This window comes from Lycorma delicatula, chromosome 4 (assembly GCF_047948215.1).
Source record: "Lycorma delicatula isolate Av1 chromosome 4, ASM4794821v1, whole genome shotgun sequence".
Classification (NCBI taxonomy): domain Eukaryota; kingdom Metazoa; phylum Arthropoda; class Insecta; order Hemiptera; family Fulgoridae; genus Lycorma; species Lycorma delicatula.
The window spans coordinates 52480014-52502316 of record NC_134458.1 but is presented as its reverse complement, the minus strand read 5'-3'; the positions used below and the strand labels follow the sequence as shown (position 1 = coordinate 52502316).

Here is a 22303-nt window from a genome sequence, read left to right as displayed (position 1 = left end):
TAAATTTAAAAAAAAAACGTAAATGCATTAACAAAATAACAATATATATGTAAGCTGAACAATCTTAGATTTATTAATTTATATGACTTTTGTGTCCCATTAAAAAAAAAACCCTTCAACATTTCCTTTCTCATAATTAACAATTAGGTGATATCAAAATATTACATTTTTTTGTAAAATTTTTTCCAGAAAAATTTTAAAATCCTTCTGTTGTATTCCACAATGAATTGACTAGACAATTATTATTATTAATTTTTACGAAGATTAATTTTATATCTGACCGTATATATTCTAGGGCTTTAATAATGTAAAAGTACGTATATACATTCGGCTCAGTAAAGAAGGCATGTCACATTTTACTACACGTAGTCATTATGACAACAATTTTTTATGACGTCCCACGTTTTATGACAAGTCATTAATAAAGCTTATGAATATAGGCGTTTTTTTGTTGTTTTTTTTTTTGGATAGATACTTTATTTTAAAAAAATTCACATTTTTCTTTTTTGAAACAGAAAAATTACTGTTACCCTTATCTAAATATATAATTTTTTATGGGAGAGATTAAAATTTCCTTTCTCTTTTAATTATTTGTGTGAAAAAACGAATAAAAAAAAAGATAAATCAAAGGCTGTGGTGAATGACGACCAGTCACATCATATGGGACGGATTCACAAATAGATCACGTACACATCTAATGGACAAGACGTTGACTCCATGTGCAATGCACCGATACTAATCGTAAGACAACATACGTGGGGAGATGTACTATGAAGTGAGATTTCCTACTTCAGCTTGCTACAAGCATTCACACACAAAAATATTGTACACTACATTTATAAAATTTAACTAACACAACGATTAAAAAAAAATCTATTCGTAATTTTATTTATAATATAAATAAACATATTTTTACACACACTTGTTCAACATTTTTATTTGATAAATCGACGGATTATTGATAAATAATGATAAAAAAAAGACAAACAACTGTCGTTCAAGTACAGAATGTGAAACAAACTAAGTCACATTTATTATACCACAAAATATCAGCTTTTTCATTATTATATACAAACAAAATGGCGAGCTTTTCAAATAAAACGTAAAATAAATAAATAGTTTAGCATATTTATTTTACAATAAAATAACTACGATTACTGAGAAAACGAGCTGTAATTAATAATATTTATGAGTGAAATTTTTCAGTATTGTAATAAAAATAAAAAACAGGAGTAGGATAAGTACATAAACAAGTGCCCATTCAGAATATACTCGTATATTTTTAGCGATTTCCATCTTTTCTGCTTCTATTTCAAAATTATCTTTTTCAATTATTACTTATAATTTCTTTAAACAAAGAAATTTTTAAGTGTTAATTATAAATACAAAAAGAGAACAAAAAAATTTTATAAGGGAAGACCGAGAAATAGAACAAAATTTTCGAGGAGGAGGATCTGTATCAGATCCGATAAAAGAAAGAGGGTCACGGTGAAATGACACTTTATTTATCAAAGTGGGTGGAGTTAATACTAACGAAAATGTTTGAAAAAATGTTATCCTTTAATACTTTTCATCTCGTATAACATTGCATTTACTAATTTACATGTTTTATTAAATGAGTAGTGTACGTGTATCTCAACAAAACAACCGGTTGGTTGTGAAACGTATATGACCCTAACACAAAATAACCTTCTACAAAATATTTTATAAATTAATTTCTAAAAATTATAGTAATGATAAAAGTTTCGTTTTGGTTTAATATTTGTAAATAAAACAAAATATTGTAACTAAAGTGTGTAACTTAAACGGTGTAAAGAAATTAATAAAATACTTAAAGTAACGTTAAGAGCAAGTAACTTGCGCCTTATGTAAATTTTAAATACTGCACGATTTCTAATAGTGAAAGGTAAAACCGTTCGAGTTTTACGGCCGTCGCGGGAAGAAACATTGATAAAAGGAAAAAAGAAGAAACAGAGAAATAGTGATGGTGTTTTCTCACACCTCTCGAACGGCTTGGCGGACGCATTTTGACACTGTGGCTGTAATTTATTACAAACGCTGTTCGAGTCGATTCGGCCGTAGCAACAGTATATCTGTCAACTTGCTGTCCGGTGTTAAAGATTTATCGGCACATCATCGAATAAAACAAAAAAATAAAAAATAAAGGAGGTGCTTGAGTTATGCAGCCGGTATCGGTTGCGTTTCTTTTGCCGCGATCATTCCGTTTTGCCATCCGGGACTTCGTTCTACACATTTTGTTTCTTACTCTTGTTTCCTTATACCGTACTTCGATACTTCACCGTAACATTTATATTACGATGATAACTCTCAGACAGATGAATGAATGTCAGACGGTTAAATTACTGAAATAATTCACGTTTGCATTTTATATTAGCAGTCGAAGTTCCATAAAAAGAATTATCGATATACTTAAGTCTGCTAAGCCTTAAGAGCCGATATATTTTTATATGAAAAAAGTTTTTTTACGGGTCCTAGACGAGATACAAAACTATATATTTCTTACGATCTTATGGTTCCACGTTTTGAAAGCCTCTCGGTAAAGAATACTGAAGATAAAAGCATAACGAGTAAGGATTAAATTTCTTGCGGTTGATAAACAGGTTTACGTAAATTAATTAATTTAAATTAACGCTTATTAAAATGTTTTGCTACTTAATACCTCCTGTAGATTAATAATTATAAATAAATATAAAATCTTTCAGTTAAATTATTTATGTACGTTTAATAACTTCGAATTAAATAAATACTGAAATACTTCTCATTATTTTTTAAAAATAAACTCCATAAATAAAACAGATGTGATACTGAAATTTAAATTATTAGAAAATCTGAAAATGTATAAAACTTTTTAAGTTTTATAAAAAAAGATTTTAACCTATGATTCAAAAAGCTTAAAATTTTTATAACTGCACCTAAAAAATATTTATAATTAAGACAACACTTTTCAGATATTTCACTTCCAATTTCAGAACATTGAAAATCTACGGGATTCCTTTCCGTTCTTTTTTCAATTTTTCCACTACGGAACGCATTACAATTTTTATTTGCCTTATTCTATTGTTTTCATCTTTTCCAATATTTCATCATTTCACCGTACGGTCGCTTTCTTTCTTCTGACCATCGGATTAGTGTTTTTTTTTTTTAATTTTGGTTTGGAAACCTTTCAATTTCTGGAGCTTTTCATAAAGATTTCCCTACACTGAATTTTCTTTTCAGTAATTTATTTTTCTGATTTTTGGGAACCAATTTATTAGCTTATTTTTATTTTATTATTTTTCGAGTTAATCGATCAAAATTTAGGGTGTTAATTAGAATAGATGCTGGGAGGAGCTACGTATCATTCCTTAAATGCTTCTTTTTTTTAATTTTACGAAACAACAGGTAAACACAATTACTATGAACATATGATGGGTTCTCTAAAAAAAAAAAAAAAAACGTTATACACAAGGTACTCCCAAAATCGATGAGGGAATATTAAAGAATAATGTGTATCCCGTATCAGGATTACTAGTAAAATTGGTTTCCAGATTTCTTCGTTGATCTAAACATATTTTAACACATCGGTGTGATAACGCACCCGAAATATAGGTGATGATTAGTCCTACTTATGAAATCTTTTACTCAATTCATCACAGACAATGTAGGGAAACAGACCGATTTATTCTCACTAAAAGCTATTCTAATAGCTTTTGTATCTCAGATGCTTTACGTGAATCGAATGATTCAATAACCGATTTTGGCAAGAAACAATGCATTTTATATTCAAACATTGGCTGTTCATAAAGAAAGCATTTACTGTATTTAAAACATCTTATATACTTTCTTTCATAGTAATACAAAATATGTTAATCATATTATTTATTTTAAATCGTTAACTGAACTGTAAAAAGTCTTCGTTTTAAGTCATCCTTTAAAAGGATAACCTAAACTTCCCCTCGGGTTTAAAAATTATTAAAAAACATAACCGGTGGGTTTGACGATCACTGATCACAATGGTAAACCTTAATGATCTTCGGCACCCGTAAAAAACCTTCCATGCCTCCCTTACACCTTGAAACGCACCTTTTTTAGGGATTAGGCTTCTCATTATGAAACAATGACTTTAACCGAGTACACCTCAAGGGTTATAAAGACTTAAACAAACGTATATATTAATTGATGTGTACACTCGTATGTACTTCATAAATGTGATACGATTCACTACGTGAAATTGAATTACATTATAAATGCTCGATTCACGGTTTAAAAATTTCAATTATTATAAATTGAATTTCGGAGAAATGTAAGTCAAACTAAACCAGAATACAAATATTTTTATTCGCATTTGATCTGCAAAACATTTGTTGAAACGCTTATCTAGCCTATATGTAATAGTTTTTAATTTTATTTTATTCGCATCTACTTTAAAATAAAGGATTTTGAGCTGTACGAACGAAATTAAGAAAAATATTTTATAAAAGTATTTAGGAAATTTTTATTCCTCGTATAATTGGAAAACGTTGCAAACAACTTACACTTTTGCAATTTTAGGATGAATTTACATATTTTGATTTCCCTAAATAAATTATTAACCTTATAAGAGATTGAAACAGATTTAAGATAAACATAGCGTTTCTTTTACGTCAGCCTATTTTAACCGCATTTACGGGGACAGTCACTGACAGTCGTTACAATTGCTAAACTTAATTGAAAATATTTTGACGTAATAAAAACATCGTTTAAATTTCTTTCAGTTCATCATCAAAATGACTAATTAGTTAATAATTTAAACTTCTGATCGTCAGGGACAAAAAGATTATCGTTCATTTTTATGCTTATTTTTTCTCTTCTGCAGTAATCGCTTCTTTCACGCTTTTTAATAATATTATCGAAGAATACGGAATGATGTTATAACACACGTCTCCTACAGCAGATACAATGCGTATCATGTAAAAGTTACAATTCTGAACAATCTATTTAGTAAGGCTAATCAGCATTTCTTAGAAGGTTTAATTTTTAGGGCTTATTCAAGGAAGATTTTATCTATTTTATTATTTTTAAATTTGAGTGATAGAACAGTATCTACCTGTCATATTTTTAAATATTAAAGCCTGGGTGCGGAATTGTCGTAATACCCAGTCATTACCTATTCCTTAAAAAGAACTTTGTAGATCAACCCACATTACAACGACGATATGTTTGTTATATTCGTAAAAAAAAAAATAATTTTTATTCGTGTAACAGAAACGTCATCACAATTTTAATTAAATTAAAACAAAAAACAACCATTACCCAAATTCTGATCCGTATAATCAAATTAATATTAAAACGTTGATTAAACAAATGAGATATATTTCAATATATTGCCTTGAATTATCATTTCAAATTAAAAAAAAAATATATTTTTTATGCATTAAGAACGTTAAAAGTAGTTAATATAAAAAATTTGTTTACATAATTATAAAATTTCTCATAGTCACTTACTGAATCAATGAACATTGATTAAAATGTAAATTAGTTAAAATGTAAATCAGGTTTTAATTACTAAAATGAAGTCTTTGGAAGAAAATGTTTACCATAGTTAAATAACAATGGAATAAAGTTGAAATTCTAATAATGAATCCTTCTTAATTGTACATATTAATCATTTATAGCTTAAAAATTGAGTTATATATATAGTGATCTTTAAACTATAAATAATTAATTGTGATCTGACACACAGGACAATATGTTTAAAAAATTTATATATATATATATATATATATATATAATATTTTAATAAAATTAAATTTTATGTTCATTATAACGTTGTGAATTTTGTTTTATAGATGTATTTCTTTCTAAACCTACGTTTAAAAGTTTAAAATTTGCTTATATTGAATTGTTAATACTTCTATTTATTTTTTACTTCCCCAGCAGTTATGCGATACGTATTAAATAACAAGAAAAAAGTATGATTATCCTGCCAAAAATAAATTTTCTACATTTTTTGGATTCAACAGGTCATTACAACTTGAGAAATTCAAAACTTTTATATTTATTCAGTCGCATCTATGTATTTGTATGTTATTATCTATTTTGGTTATTAACTCAGCATTGGCTGGACCAAAATTTTCAAATTTGACACGGTGACTTTTATATATATATATATATATATATATATATATGTGTGTGTGTGTGTGTGTGTGTGCTATTAAAGTTAAAGTAATACAAACATTAATGCTATTAAAGTTTTGAATTGAAGGTATCAAAAGGGTAGTGAGATTGACGTGGTCAGAGAGGGTCATATCGACTCGGGTCATTTGTCTGGAAAGTTTAGCAACACCTTTTGTAATTGCTTAATCGAGGTTTCATACATACATATAGTTTTTAAAAAATAATTAAAAATCTCGTTTTAAATATATATATTTTTTTTAACTTGGAAAATTTTATTTTATTGTTGTTATACAAATAAAAGGATAAAAACTAAGGTCGTGAAACTGAAAAATAAAATAATAATTTACTAATATTGAATACTAATTACTGATTATTTAAAGAATATATTTAAATTATCTACAGTTTCGGAGTTAAAATCGTCACGAGAAATGAAGATTCTCATTTCATGAGATGAAACAGTTAACCATACATCCTTATACATAAAGACAGATCATATTTTTGATTAATTATCGTACCATTAAACTGCTGTTGTTTGTAAGATGAGTCTGAGAAGCAGAAACATTTTATTACAACGTAAAATAAAAACAAATACACTCATAGCAAGTAAACGTTCTTTAAAACTTCGGATTTCATTATCCACTTCTCATAAACTGAATTTTATGAAAAAAAAAATTAGGGTTACAGTTGATACCTATAATTCTACTGTGATGAAGAGAATCTTATGTAGAGTCCATATGTCTGATTATATGCCCTTTCGTGCGATATATTTTAGCCTGATATAGTAATAAATAAATATTGAAATTATGTTTAATCTCCTATCCTACATTTCTAATGTTTATGCCAGTAATTAAAAGTGTTTAAACTTATAAAGATGCTTTCTGAATGATTTTTTTTTAAACCTTATACTGTGAAATAAATAATCAAAAAAAACTGCTATCAGTTAAAAAATAATTCAACTTTGAATATTTAAGAAGTAGAATCGCGTTTATAATGCAGAATTAGCTGGTTTATTAAAGTGTGTTTTCATTAAACGTATTTTATGAATTTTTGTGTTAATAAAAACATTTTCATGTTTGTATTTGAAAATAAATATTAAAACATAGTAATATATAACAGAATGTATTTTATCAGAAGAAACTGAATAAAAGTTATAATTCAGATCTAGACAATCTTTCCAAATAAGCAGATTTACAATTTCTTTAAATTACTAGCTTACTCAGTAGTTCGTTACAAATCCTATTTACTGTTATTTTATCTATATAAAAGTTCTTTTAAAATTTTCAGTTAATATATATAGTCATTTTACTTATAATGTTTAAATTTGAAGAGGATAGCGTTAGATTAATAATAACAGGAAAGAAGATAAGAAAAACTAGAAACAATTAAAAAAAAACAGATAATTCTAAAAGGCTAATTTTGAATAGAACCTGTAAGTATATACAATCTTTATATATGTTAAAACCTCACTTTGAAATCGACCTATTTAGATGGTTCTTTTTTTACCTTGTAGAGGAAATACTTCTGATGGTTCTGTTGTAGACTTCCTTCAGATATCACGAATGGGATAATTGTTCATAACAAAAAATTATAACGTCTTCAGAGAAGATTTGAAAATATTTGTAATTTCCTTTTCGTTGTTATTTGTTGGTATCGGATTGTTACGGGGTAATAATTTATGTAATCTTAAGTTATATTTATGTTTAAAGTACTTTTTTCATAATCTTATGAATACAATAAGTTGAAAAAATTGAGTAAAAATCTTATGCACAATATTCCTGCACTCTTTGAGAGCCTTTGCTGAAACTAGAGGTAGCATTCTCTTTACGTTGCGTTCTTTAGTTTTTTTTTTTTTTTTTTTTTTCTATAAAGACGTAGTTTTTTCACATTTGCATTTTAGCCAGAGGTTTTATCATATTGACAGCATTTTTTGTAGGCAAATAAAAACAAAAGTAAAAAGTTTAAATAAAATTAGCATTAAAAAATAAAAAAGCAAGTTAAAAACTGTATAAAAAGTAAAAGAATTACTACATTATAAATTCATCTTAAAGATTAAATTTCTTTGCGATCGGCGAAGAATTACGTAGTTAGTAAATTGTTATTAATTTTGTTCCGACTTTATGAAGTTGAATTTTTAAAAAAAATATTGAAAATTTGTTACTTGATTCTTAGTAAAGTTTTTTTTTAATTGCGTATTGTTATAATTATTTAAACTTCATTTTGTTATTTAAAAAATGTATTTTTTTAATTATTAAATTTTCTCCGGGAAAAACATATAATGTTACTCAATTTTTGACGAGAATGGTAATTTATAAGAAATCGATTTATTGGACTCCTAGATTCTGACAAATTATTAAAAAAAAAATTTAAAAAAATAAACCCAGTAAATAATAATAAATATAGAGAAAAGATTAATAATCTTGTAGTAAATTTATCCACGGTTTTTTCTACTAAACATAATGACTTGTTCCCTTTTATATTATTCATTACTCTTCTTTAATCGTTTATTTAACTCAATTTTATGTGAGTTAAAAGATTAATTCCATTTGTAAAGTGGTACTCATTTCAATCATCTCGCTAACTATTAATTAAATAAAATTATGTTTTTATTACATAAAATATACACTAATTTAAACAAAAAATGATATAATACTTATTCAAATACGATTTCCAATGACCGAACTGAGGTAGTAGTCGTTATAAAGTATCGACGCTCCAATCAAATTCCAAACCAAGGAAAAGGGAGATAAAAAAATTTAAGCTTTAATTTACTTTACTATAAAAAATATATGGTTTATTAATAAATTACGTTTAAGTATTTATTGATGTTATAGAGAAATATTTTTATCACTGATCCATTATAAAAATATATATGATCTTTGATGGAGAACATATATTATTGTGAAAGACCGATATCTGGAAACTGTCGATATTCTCCGATGAATGTGGAATACCGAAATATTTTCTTATTGGGACCTTCGCTGGTATATGTCGACAAACACTGATAAGCTGTGGTGGGGGTCGAAATGATAACTATAAATTAAAAAAAAATCACCCGATAACAATCTCCCAGGTAAATAGATTACGAGAAACCCTCGTAAAAAAAGGACGTTTAAATTTAAGCCAAACATAACCTACGCTCGCTAACCTTATTTAATTAACGTTAAATATACAAATTAAAAATATTATTCTGAAACATTGGAGGCGATTAGTCAAATTCACCACATTTATAAAAAGATGTAATCAAATTTTAGCATTTTATAAATTGAAAGGCCCGATCAAGATAGACGGAATATGTTAACCGCACGGATGGACGATAACGATACAAATAAATGGTCAGATGGTTTGTCCTTTGTTCAATTTTTTTATAAAAATATTTTTATTCAACTTTCACCATCAGTGCATGCCGAATGCGGTGAATTTGGTTAATCGCCTCCGATGATGGAAAATAACATATATAATTTATATATTTAACGTTAATTAGACGAAGTTAGCGAGCGTAGGTTATGTTTGGCTTAAATTTAAACATCCTCTTTTACGAGGATTTCACGTATTTACCTTAGAGATTGGTGATTTATTTTTTTAATTTCTAGTTATCGTTTCAACCCCCACCACAGCCTATCTGTGTTTGTTGACATATACCGGCGAAGGTCTGTATGTATAATAATATAAGCAAATATTTTAGTGTTTCACCGACGTATTTAATATGTGTCGACATTCACCGGAGAATACTAACATTCTTTAATGTCTCTTTCACGGGAGCGTATATTTGTATTATCATGGAATATATGCAAAACGTCTGTTGTAAGAAAACATTTTTTGAAATTTTAAACGAGTTTTCCAAGTTATTAGTAGAGGAAATCCTCCACTACTGTGTATGATTCCGCCGGAGAAAGATTTTAAACAATAAAAATTAGTAGGAATAAAATTTGCTAAAACATTTTTTAGAGTACGTATATATATATATATATATATATATATATATATATATATATATAAGTTATGAAGTTACGCTTACTCATTTATACATACTCACCTACTTCACAAAACTGAATAATTTTCGTGATTTATTCATTAAGGGTATACTTTCACGAAAAATGTTTAAAGCAGTTAAAATATTCAACAACTTTTTTTCAGGAAAATTTTCTGTCTCTGCAATAAATAAGAAATTACAACCCACCAGGATATTCAGCGAGTAATTCTTAATATTACAATATATTTTATTACTATTTATAACATTATCATTGTTGTTTTTATTAAAGAGGGTAAAAAATATAATTTTATTGCCACGAATCGTGCACTGAAAGATAGATAGATACACAGTATACTATTATTGTTATTATTCTTTCTTTTTTTTGTAAGGAGATCGGATTAGGGGAGAAGCCTATGGGCTTATAAAACACCAGTGTTGGTTTCCCAGGTCGTTAACTCGAGTGAGTGCCAACACCATCCAAACGATGTTTGTCCAGCCTTTCGAGCGGCATCATCTAACCGTCTATTCTCTATAATCCCTCATCTCATTTTACATTAAGACTGCCGGCCGCCGTCATATTCGTGTCTGCGACGTGTCACCTGTCTTTCCGTGATGTGTTGCTTCGTTCTACGATAGTAATATAACCTCACGCATATATTAAAAATGAATAAATTACGATTATAGTGTATTAGTCTTTAAATTACGTTTAATCTATTACGAATTTATTTATGCAATAAATATACTGTCGGCGAGGTATTAAAATCTCTCTTAAACGTTTTCTTAGACCTGTAATCTAATCTTTATATATATATATATATTTAATAACTTTAACTATCCAAGTTTTATCGATCAAAATCCGACCTATCTCATATTAATTGGGTGCTCATATAAAATATTGTGAAAATTAGATATCATTTTTATTTCATCATTACACGATTACTTAGGTAGATGCAAAATCGTCTCCATTTTTTTCTATTTCCAGCTAAACATTTCATATCCTAATAGCTCCTACTTTCTTTTTAAATCGTCTATAAATATCAATCTTTCTTTTCCTTTCTTCTTCGCATCTTCTAATAACTGATTCTTCAAACACTATTTTAATAGATCCTTTACTTTTATTAATAATATGATCCGATTCGGCCGATCTGCTTTCCTATTCTGAACTTTTCTGATTAATCTTTTATTTTCATTCTTTCTCCTCATTACTTCTTCGTCCTTCATTCCGACATTTTATATTCTTTCAACTTTTCTTTGTTCTAATGTGAATCCTTCTAGTTTATTTGCAATTATTTCGTCCGAATTGATTTAATTATTTTATACCCCTACACCGGTGTAACTATGTTAAATGAGAAATAATGCATTATTTTACGATCGTTTTTTTATTCTTATTATTTTTTTATCCTTAGATTTTTCTTCATTTTGTTATATTTATGTTAATAAAGCGTTTGTTTATCTTTTTCTATCATTTGATATATTTTTCATTTCTAGTACACAAACAGCCACATATAGAATGTAATAAAAATAAAAATATATTAGCTTAACAGAGAATCTATCTATCAGCAAATTAGTTTTAATAAACTTTCATATACTACTTTTCTAATTCTAGATTTCAGTTCTATTTCCTTAAAAAAAATATAAAATAGAAGAACTGTGGCTGAAAAATAATCAGAATATTTAAGCTGACTGATATCAAATTTATAATAATGTTGATGAAAGAAAGTTAGAAGTTTTAAAAGAATTAAAATAAACTAGTATCTCTACTGTTAAGTTTACATTGCCAAGTTGAAAAAAATTAATTTAATCTTTTAATTTCAACCAAGTTTTTTAAAAAAAATAATAAAATTTTGTTTAAAATAATAATAAATATGGATAATTTAATAACCGAATTTTGAAATCGTTTGTAAAAATGAGAAAACAACCAATATAATATTATTTAACGTAATATTTATATATTTAATCTTCCAATAATATTTAAAAAAAAAACAAAATCTAGAAACTATTTTGTTAAATAAAGTTATATATGTTTTCATCTGGAATACGGTTGGACAATTTATTTCTCCGGTTAGCCTACGCAAATAATTTGCGGAGGCTGATAAACTCATTTACCAGTAACGGCAAATGGCCTCGCAACAGCTGCCGGCTTCTCTGTTGAAAAACGCCTATTTCCTTTGAGAAAAGACCGCAACCTATACGACAATCTTTTAACATGTTATTAAATTCTTAGTGTTGTGGTACTACAAAGTAGTGAAAATATCCACCGAGTGGCTTTTGTGTCAAAAGAGTTTATTGTGGTATATTATTATTATTACATTATTTCAAAGCTTTTTTTCCATTTTTCTATTATGAGTTCGACTCGCTTACCATTTATTTAATAGGTTTAATTGTATAACTTTCTGATTTATTTTAAATCATCTATCGAGGAATGTAAATTTACATTCATAGTTTTACGATCGTCATAAAAGTTTTAATAAATTATTCGATGACATTTTTATCTATATGTATGTTTCTTTTAAATATTATCGTATATATATATATATATATATATATATATATATATATATATATATACATAAATTTTAAGTTACTCTATATCCCTAAGAAATTTAGGGGGTACTTCTTAGAGGGTACTCTATACCCCAAAGAAAAAGCTTTTCTGAAAAATTATTGGTGATTCATATAACATAAAAGGAAATCACCCCGTAAATTTATTTCAGTCAGTTTGTCCTAGCATCAGAGACGAGACCAATTTTATAGGAAACATACACTGTATAATTATTATTTTATAAGATTAATTGAATTATAAGCTAAATTTTTATCTTCTTATCCTTTCTATAAATAAGGATTAATAGTTTTTTTTAGATATTATTCTTATTTATTAATTTTTAAATTCAACCAACCTGCAGTTGTCAAATTGTTATTAATTGCTTAAAAAAATGATAGGGTACTGTATAAAAATACGATTTTATAGTAGCTGTCATGAAGAAAAAAAATTTTTTCCTCAGAGTTATGTCTTATAAATCACTCATTTAAAAATTACAAGTTTAATTTTTATGTTTTCTGTTATTTTTTATTTATTTTAAAATAAATTACTATAGAATTACGACAAATTGAATGTGCAAATATACGGATTTGTTTTATCGTCATAAGTCCTACAGTTTCGTTAATAGATTATTAAAATAGAATTAGCGTTAAAGTTATTTAAGAGCAGTCTTTTTGTTCTGTTTAAGAAATTAAAAAAAATCACAGGAAGGTTTCTATAGGGCGAACAACAAAATAAAAACGAGAATTTATTGCGAATAATCGATTTCATCAAGCCATTACTTGATGAAAATCCATTATAACAAAATAAAATAAATAAAAATATATGCATTTGATTTTCACGAAATTATTTTAAAAATCACAACAACTGTTTCGGTACACAGTACCTTCCTAAGGTGTTACCAACAAAAACACTGTTTCTGTTGGTAACACCTGCGATTTGTCTGTTTCTGTCCTGAGGAAGATGCTGTGTACCGAAACACCTTCTGTGATTTTTTAAATAATTTTTTGTGATTTTTTTTTTCTTTTTTAATTTATAAAAATATGAGATTTTCTTCCCGTAGAATAATCTATTTTAGCAACAACGCTATTACGGTACGTAAATAATTACAACTAGTAACAATTAAAATGGGGTTGTGAACGAATGATGAATTTTTTATAAAACGACTAAAACTTTGCTGATTGTTAAAAAATAGTTCGGTCACGTATCCTAAGTTTAGAAGTTCATATTCTCATCGTAGTTGTCTGAACAGCTGTTTCACTATCGTTCTTTTCAAAGATGACCGACTATATTCTTCTCTAATAAAAATACGAGATGGCTAGCAGTTTTAATATAAATTTTTCATCAAAATATAATAAAATATTATTGATATCGATAAATTCTGTATTGGTTTTTTTTTAAATACAACGGTCAGCTTTGTACAAATCATCAGTAGATATGTTTCTATTTTTTACTGTTTAGTAAATAATTTTGTTTAGTTTAAAATTTTCTCTGCTCAATAGGATCAAAGTTTATTTGAACGGAGCCGTTAATAAGTAGAAATATAAAATTGACATATTCTTTCAAGAATTAAAAAAAAAAATCGTCAAATATCATCGTTTCTCAAAATCATTTTATATGCCGACTCATTCTAAAACTCAGAGAGGAGCTTATTATCAGTATGCAATTTTTTTTTTAATTTTGAATTCATAAAGGTTCGTATTGATTAGTGATAAATAATTTTAAAAAAAACTTAATAACTTTACAAAAACTTGCTTAATACGTCTCTTTATTGTTTGTGATGGGTAATAAAATCGTTTCAGTTTTTCACTACTTTAATTGATATATTTAATAGTATTAATTAATATATTTAATAGTATTAAGCATCTTTATGCGATTAGAAATGATTATTTTAATTTTATTTTTTTTTAAAAATGTACATTCTATAAATAGATTTATAGAATTCCAGTTTAAATATTAATAATGAAATTATATGTACAGTACAGAATCTTTATTACTTTAATTATGCTCATTATTGAATTCATATAATAATGAAAAAAAATACATTTTTTTCATTTTAACCTAAATTTCATAGAAATATGATAAAATAATGAAATAATTAAAAGGCATATTTATTATTTGTCAGTAAGTTTCTTGTAAATTATTATCATACTTAGCTACAAAAAAAATAAATAAATAAATAAATAAATAAATTATGAAATATTTTGTGGAACGTAATCCTACATTTTTTTAATTTTACTTTATTCATTTATTAAAATTTATTATTTGAATTTTCTCCAGTTTCTAATAAAAATTAATATAAGAGATAAAACTGCAATAAAATTTTAAATAACACGAATACTCGAGTGATGAATTAATTACTTTCCTTAATATATTTTTATAGCGATATTTGTTATCAACCATATACTTTAGTGGGCTTTTTTTATATCGATCAAATATCCGTAAATGAGAAATAACTGGTTGAATAGATCACGACAAAGTAGTCTGACATTTATTTAATTAAAAAACACACCATATATAAGATATGACTGAATGAAGAATTAAAAATCGTTATTAAGCTTTGTAATTGGGTTAGTTTTACGATGCATTCGTAAAAAAGTCGTTTTTATCTTTTCTCTTAATATTTAACAATAAAACAGATTATTATCAAAGAAAACTATTGTTTATAAAAAAAGACAATAAAAATTTTACAAAAAAAATAGATCAAAAGGAAAAAATGTAAATTTAAATAATTGACAACCAGGGGTGCAGTTATATGTTTGGTTTATAAAAAAATAGATATATTGCAAAGCTACAAAGAACCTGACAAAATGATGATAAATAGTGTTATATTAAATGTACATAAGTTATAATGTAGTATTATAATCATACCAAAATATTTGGGTGCACGTCAAGATATAATTTGATCATATTTAAAGTCACGATATAAAGCAGGCTAAATTACATACGTTCTAAAAAAATGTAAGCGTGAACTACCTTAAAGTCGGAAAAGAAAAACATCTATCATCAAGAAAAACATTATTATGGAACAGAGAGCCTGATTATCAATTGCTAAAGCGATAAAACTATTGTTCTTTATCGATCAGGGATAAATATTTAAAATAATATTATAAACAAATAAAATCATACATTTCTAATTAACTGATACTTTCAATTATCATTAAACAAAGAGTTTTTAAAAGGATCCTTTTAAATTGCATTGTAACATTTCTTGTTAGATCGTTTATATGGCACCAACAAGTATGAATTGTGTAAACCAATATTTAAAACAATTAAACATTCATTTATCCTTAAGTATAGATTTATTAATGTACAATCTCTGCTAAAAAGAATTATTTATTCTTTAAAAAAGAATACATTAAAAATCCCTACCAGACCAGTCAACAAAATTATTTTCTTATTACTCAATACAATACTTCGGCTTACGTGAAAGGGCCTTACCGGGTGATTCAAAAAAGACTTCGCAAATTTAAAAACATATAAAGATTTATCGAGATAACTTACAGATTTGATTGAGATTTCATTTCGTAGAAAAACACATCAAATTTTTCCTTTCAAAATTCACTTTGGTCCCACATGGATTCCATTTTTAATGCGAATTCATTCATCTGAAGTCGATTTCATTTCAGACTGTAGCCAGCTAGTCGGGCGTTATCTCTGCAGGTGCGGCGTTAATTCAAAGTCTTAGCTCAATAAGATCAGCAGGCAAGGGCGAGGTACATAAACCCGATCTTTAATGAAACCACACAAGATAAAATCGAGCAGGATCAAATCTGGGGAGCGAGGTGGTGGCAATGCAATTAGACCTTCACGACCGATCCATCGACCTGGGGATCAAGAAAATCTCGGACTTCTAGGCGGTAATGAGGTGGTGCCCGTCTTGGTTATAGTAATGGCGTCCATCTTGGTCGTCATCTAACTGGGGAATTAGAAACTTTTGAAGCATATCCAGATAAACGATACAATTTACGGTTGACTCTGAAAAAAAAGGGGGCCGTACAGTCCTTAGATGCTTAGGGCACAAAAAACGTTGACCTTAGGGCTATCATGAATGCGCTGAAAACTATCATGAGGGTTTTCGCTACCCCATATTCGGCAGTTATGACTCAGGAGCAGTTCGACTTGCCCCTGATGTGAAACATTGACTCATCACTAAAAGATTGCATCGTCTAAAAATGTATCGTTGTTTGCAATCCTATCCATTTCCAAACAAAACTGCAGCCGATCAACTTTGTCGTCATCCGTAATATGTTGAACCACGGTCAGTTTTTATGGCTTCAAGTGCAATCGTTTACGTAATACGCGCCAAACAGTCGTTTGCAGAATGCCAGTCTCACTTGACGCACGTTGAGTTGATTTTTTCGGATTGCGTGCAAAGCTCTCTCTGATTTGTTTCACAGCAGCTTCAGGTACGCGTGAGCGTCGTGGTGATTGTGTATGTTAAAAGAACAACCAGTCTCGACGAAGCTTTGGTGCCATGAGTAAATTGTATGCCTTCTAGGAGGCTCCTTCCGTACTGTATGAAGATTACGTTGAACTGCAATTGCTGACTGTAGATCGTGAAACCAAAACATACAGCGACCACGTTCCGCACCAGTAAATTTATCCATTTTTAACAACACTGGTAACAGCGCTAGTAGCCGTATTTAGTACTAATGAACTACGTGAGTTAAAATTTCATGTGTTGCTACGAAATGAGACCTTAAGATCTGTAAGTTATCTGAAAAAAATTTTTAAATGCTTTTAAAGTTGTGAAGTCCTTTTTGAATCACCAGCTATAATGCTTCCGTTACCATTTACCATTTTAAATAAATTTTCCAATCGTTTGAAAAACCTTTTCACCAATTTATTAAAAGGTTTTTTTTGTGTTTTTTTTACACACGTGTATGAATTTTAAATAATACTAATTAAAAACAAAAAAATCGCTTTATCTTCATCCCGTTCAACCTGTACATAAATATAAAATAATTTTCAACAGCGCCTTCTAAACTGTGAATAATTCTTTAGTAATTTTTTATATTTAATATATTTAGTTCACGTAACATTATTTCATGTGTTTGTATTTAAATAATTAATATAGATTTTAATCAAATTTTATCATGCCCTGCACTTGCTGAGAGAGAGTTAGTTTCTCATCCGTACTTTTTTATTATTTAATTACTAATTTAACGAAACGATTTAATTATTAATTTAATTCTCTACGTAGAGAACGCTTTAAAATTTGATCGGATCTTTCGTTAAATTGTTAACTTTCAAATTATAAAGCCTAGCTGCTATTTGGCGGACGCCATTTTTAAAAAGAACAAAGAAATATAGTAACTTGTACATCATTTCGCCTGTTAGCAAGAAACCTTACTGCAAAATTTAATAAAAGTAGCAAAATGAATTCGGTCGTAATTGTATCACGAACACATAAACAGTCAAAATGTCAGAAGGTCGACTAAAAACAGGAACTTTCTTCTATTTTTCAATTAATACATATTTCATTGTTTAGTGGCACAAGAGTTTGTTCAAAATATTAAAAAATATACCGCGTACTGTTCAATATCTAAACAAAGAACTTCAGAACTTCAAAGAACTGATTTACTTTATCCTGCATTATGTCTATCTTAAGGAAATGAAGGTCAACGATATAGCTGAGAAATGTGATTGACATGCTCGCTTTTTACTTTGAATGAATTCTGAAAACTTGATTTTGATCTAATACAGTAAGATACTTGGTGCTGTGATATATTTGTCTGTACAATAAAATAATCATCGGTTTACGTAATATTTATTGTTTCCTATTTATATTAATGATAACGACCTAATTCAGTAAATTGTTTTTTTTTTCTGAATTTACCCATTTTATTTTACTGCTGAAAGACGAATCGGCAACCTGCACTACTTTTCAGTAATTTATTAATTAAAATATGTAACGACAATTATTTTATCCGTTTTTTTTTGTTTTTTTTCCCTTTTTAGTATGAAATTTATGCAGACAAAAACAATTCTCTTTAGTATTATTATTCAAATACCGAGACGGCACTCTCATTTTTTATACTGGATACAGAACACGATGCGTGCATAAAATCAACAATCCTTATGTGTTTTCTGTTGATTAAATCAATAGTATTAATGTGTACTAATACATAACAACTGAGTATATAATGATTATTCATTACTTTAAAACCGCGAGAAGTGTTACCTGTATATTTGCTGGAAAATACATGTCGCGTAAAACAACCGATGAAAATTCCTTAAAATCGTTAACAATTAATCATCCTCTATGTTTTGTGTAGTTTTTATTAATTACGCATGACACAAAAATGGGCTGAAAAGCTGACATTTTTATAACGTTAAAAGTATTTCATCTCCGCTGTAAGTCAACGGAAATCAGAAATCAAGACTATCAGTTTAAACAGCTAGATTTTTTAAAATTCAGAATTAACATTAACATAAACATAAAGAAATAATTAAAAAATGTAGGTAGAATAAAGTTCTGTATTTATTTTATTTTTTCACTTAACTGTTGATTTCAAATCCCATTGTATTCCATTACAATATTTTTAATATTAATGTTACGGGTTAAATTTTCTAGTATTCTTCCGATAAAATATATTAAAAACAAGAAAGGGAAAGCTAGATAAAAACTCTAAAAAAAAGTTTCCAAAAAAATATATTAACATTTTTATTTCTTTTGTCTTATCGCTTTAAATTTATTTCTAAAATATTTCAATGCAGCTAGTAAATCGAAAAATCAGTTGAACAACCCCATTTTGAAATTGAAAAATGTGCATTCTATGAAAAATGTGTCATATAAAATGTATTAGACGGGAGGTACGAATCGTTATAAAATATTCTATAAAAGGACGATTTATTTGAAATCATATTTTCATATAATTTTTTAGTTCGATCCATTAAAACACAAAACCAAAAAATTAATTTTTTTTTCTTTGAAAAAAAAGAGTAAAGGCTCTATTTTTTGTAATGATACTCCTACATATATTTTAAGATAATAATTAACAAGATTTGAATTTTGGTTAAGAAAGTTAATCCTGTAAGTTTTATTAAAATCGGTTAGGCGGTGGTATAATACTCAAAAAGAGTAACAAATAAATATTTGTAAAAAATGTATGTCATCGGATAAACATCTTCAACTCTATGAAAAAGCACAAACATTATAATTAAGCTCGCAAATATTAGTATTTAGTATTTCGAGTTAAATGTAGAAAACGTAATTTCATTGATATATTCCATCAAGAACAAACTTTTTGAAGTTATGATTTAAATAATCTTATTTGTCTGGAATTTAAAAGAAAAGCGTATTTAAATTGGTGGATTATTAACTTCTTGAATTTTTCTTTCATTTTTAAGTATTTACAACTAATTTTTTTACTCTAAATGTAGATTTTAAGTTCTGCTTCATACTGTACTGCATTTAATTCCGGGAATAGGTGGGAGTTTTCTTTTTTGTAGCCCGATATCTTTTACGGGTGGCCTTTTACTTTCTTAAGAAAAAACTTTTTGTTTCAGAATATATTAAAGCCGGTAAGCAAATAATCGTTGATTGTTCATTTACTCCCCCAATTTTGGATTAGAATTTCCCGATCTCTAAAGAAGTGCGATCAAAGCGACCGCCCGCTGCCCGGAAAGAACGTACAAGCTACCCTCTAGGTAGAGATGGTTTATCTCTTGTCTCGTTTGTACTTCTTGCTCAACATCTATTGCATTTCCTTATGCTAATTCCCTTTTATGAAAACATCAAACTCTGTGAGGCAAGCGGGTTCCGGTAGACCATTCTTTCGCTGGCTTACAGAGCAGTGCTCCCTCATTTTGACCCAACGGGTGCGTCTGTAGTAAAACTGACCAGGGTATATTGTTCCTGTCCGGTGGCTAAGCAATAAAAATGATAAAGACGTAGCTCTTAATCGATCTTGTATAAAACTACATTTACTGTTGATTTTTTTTTTATATACAGAACGGGCGGAAATAGAGTACATAAATTAGAAAAGGGCGAGGGAGTGGAAAAAAAGAAGAAGTATAGGATAGAAATGAACGTTGATCCGTAGATAACGACCGATGTTTGGCCACATTAATAAGTGAACGATTGAAGAGTGACATCGCGTGTGGTTTATTTTATTGCATCGCATAATCAATAAATTTATTGTCGGGTAGGCTAAAACTACGACGTCCTTCACGTGTTAAAAGCATACATTAATGAACGCTCTTGTATACTGTAGGTTATAGTAAATTATGTTACATCCATCCTCGTTTACCCGTAGGGTGCTTACATATTAAATCGATTCACACCTTCAGAATCAGACATTAGGTAGTTACAACAATAAACCTAATGATTTTTAGTTACGAAATTACATAGATTAACGTACATATTTATCTTATTTTTTTAAAACTTATTGTTCCTTCTACTTTACGCTTAAAATTATTAACTATTCTTTATTGCGTACGGAATAAAAGTAAAATACAATTAAACAAAAAAAACAATTTTTTTTTTTTACTTGATCGAAATTAGAAAAACGAAGCATTTTATGTTTCTGTAATTCCTAGAACATACGAACAAAAAAAAGAAAGTGAAACCCCATGATTTTTCTACCTTTTTGTTTCGTTTAACTGGTTTGATGCAATTCTCAATTCCCTTCTGTTCTGTGCTATTATTTTAGTTTTAAAATATCTACTAAATTTTATACCTCCAGTTCAATTTTATGTTTTATTTATTTTATGCTATATATTTAAATATACTTTTTAACATTTGCATATTTTTTCAAGGAATGGATGCTTTAAGGTAAGTTTGATAAACCAAAAGTTTTGAAGTATACCTTTATTATTTTTCTTTAATACAACTTACAGCAGCCATTTTTTTTATCTTAATTTAATTTATCAACCTTTAACGATTCCCTAATACCAAATTTCTATAAACCCTTATTCAGTCGGATTTCGATTCAGTAAAGGTCACGAAAGCCGACCTTCGTGGCAGACTGGTAGCATCTTCGTATTTCATTTGAAAAGTTTGGTTCAAATTTCAGTCAGACTTGATTTTTTTACGGACCTTAAAAAACAGTAATTTTCATTGATCATGCAAAAGCAAAAAACAACTGTAATTGGGCAATCAGCCTACAGTTTAAGATTAAATAAATAAAAAAAATATTGTTCATGTTTTTCTTACTTAAAAAACTACGTTCAACTCAAATATATATATTTTTAAAAATTTATTTCAACTTCTAAATGTGTGTTGTGTATAGTAGATATAATTTTTAGATAAATAATCTATCTGGTTATAAAATTATTTTTTTAATGTTTTTCTTCACATATACAATCTAATTTTGCTTTGAAAAGAGATCAAAAAACAACATCTGTTTTTGTGAAGATTATTTCTCTACCTAATATATAATTTATCAATATTTCTTTTTTATTGCATTATATTAATTTCGTTATTATTACTTATTTTTCATTTAAATCAATTCACTTCCAATTTTAAAAATTATTTTTTAAACGGGAGTTTGTGTTTTGATAAATTAAAATCAAATTAAAATTTGTAAATTTCATTTGTTTACGCTATTTATTAGAGAATATTATTATTTTATCAGTGATTGCTGAAAGAGAGCAGCAGCTCTTTCAGTGTTGTTAAGGGTGTAGGTCAG

General features: G+C 27.6%; 1 protein-coding gene across 2 annotated transcripts in view; it reads left to right on the top strand.

The window, feature by feature from the left end:
* Positions 1-22303, top strand: part of Lim1 (LIM homeobox 1) — a 299256-nt gene that overhangs the window by 229815 nt on the left and 47138 nt on the right. The gene's annotated exons all lie outside the window — the stretch shown is intronic.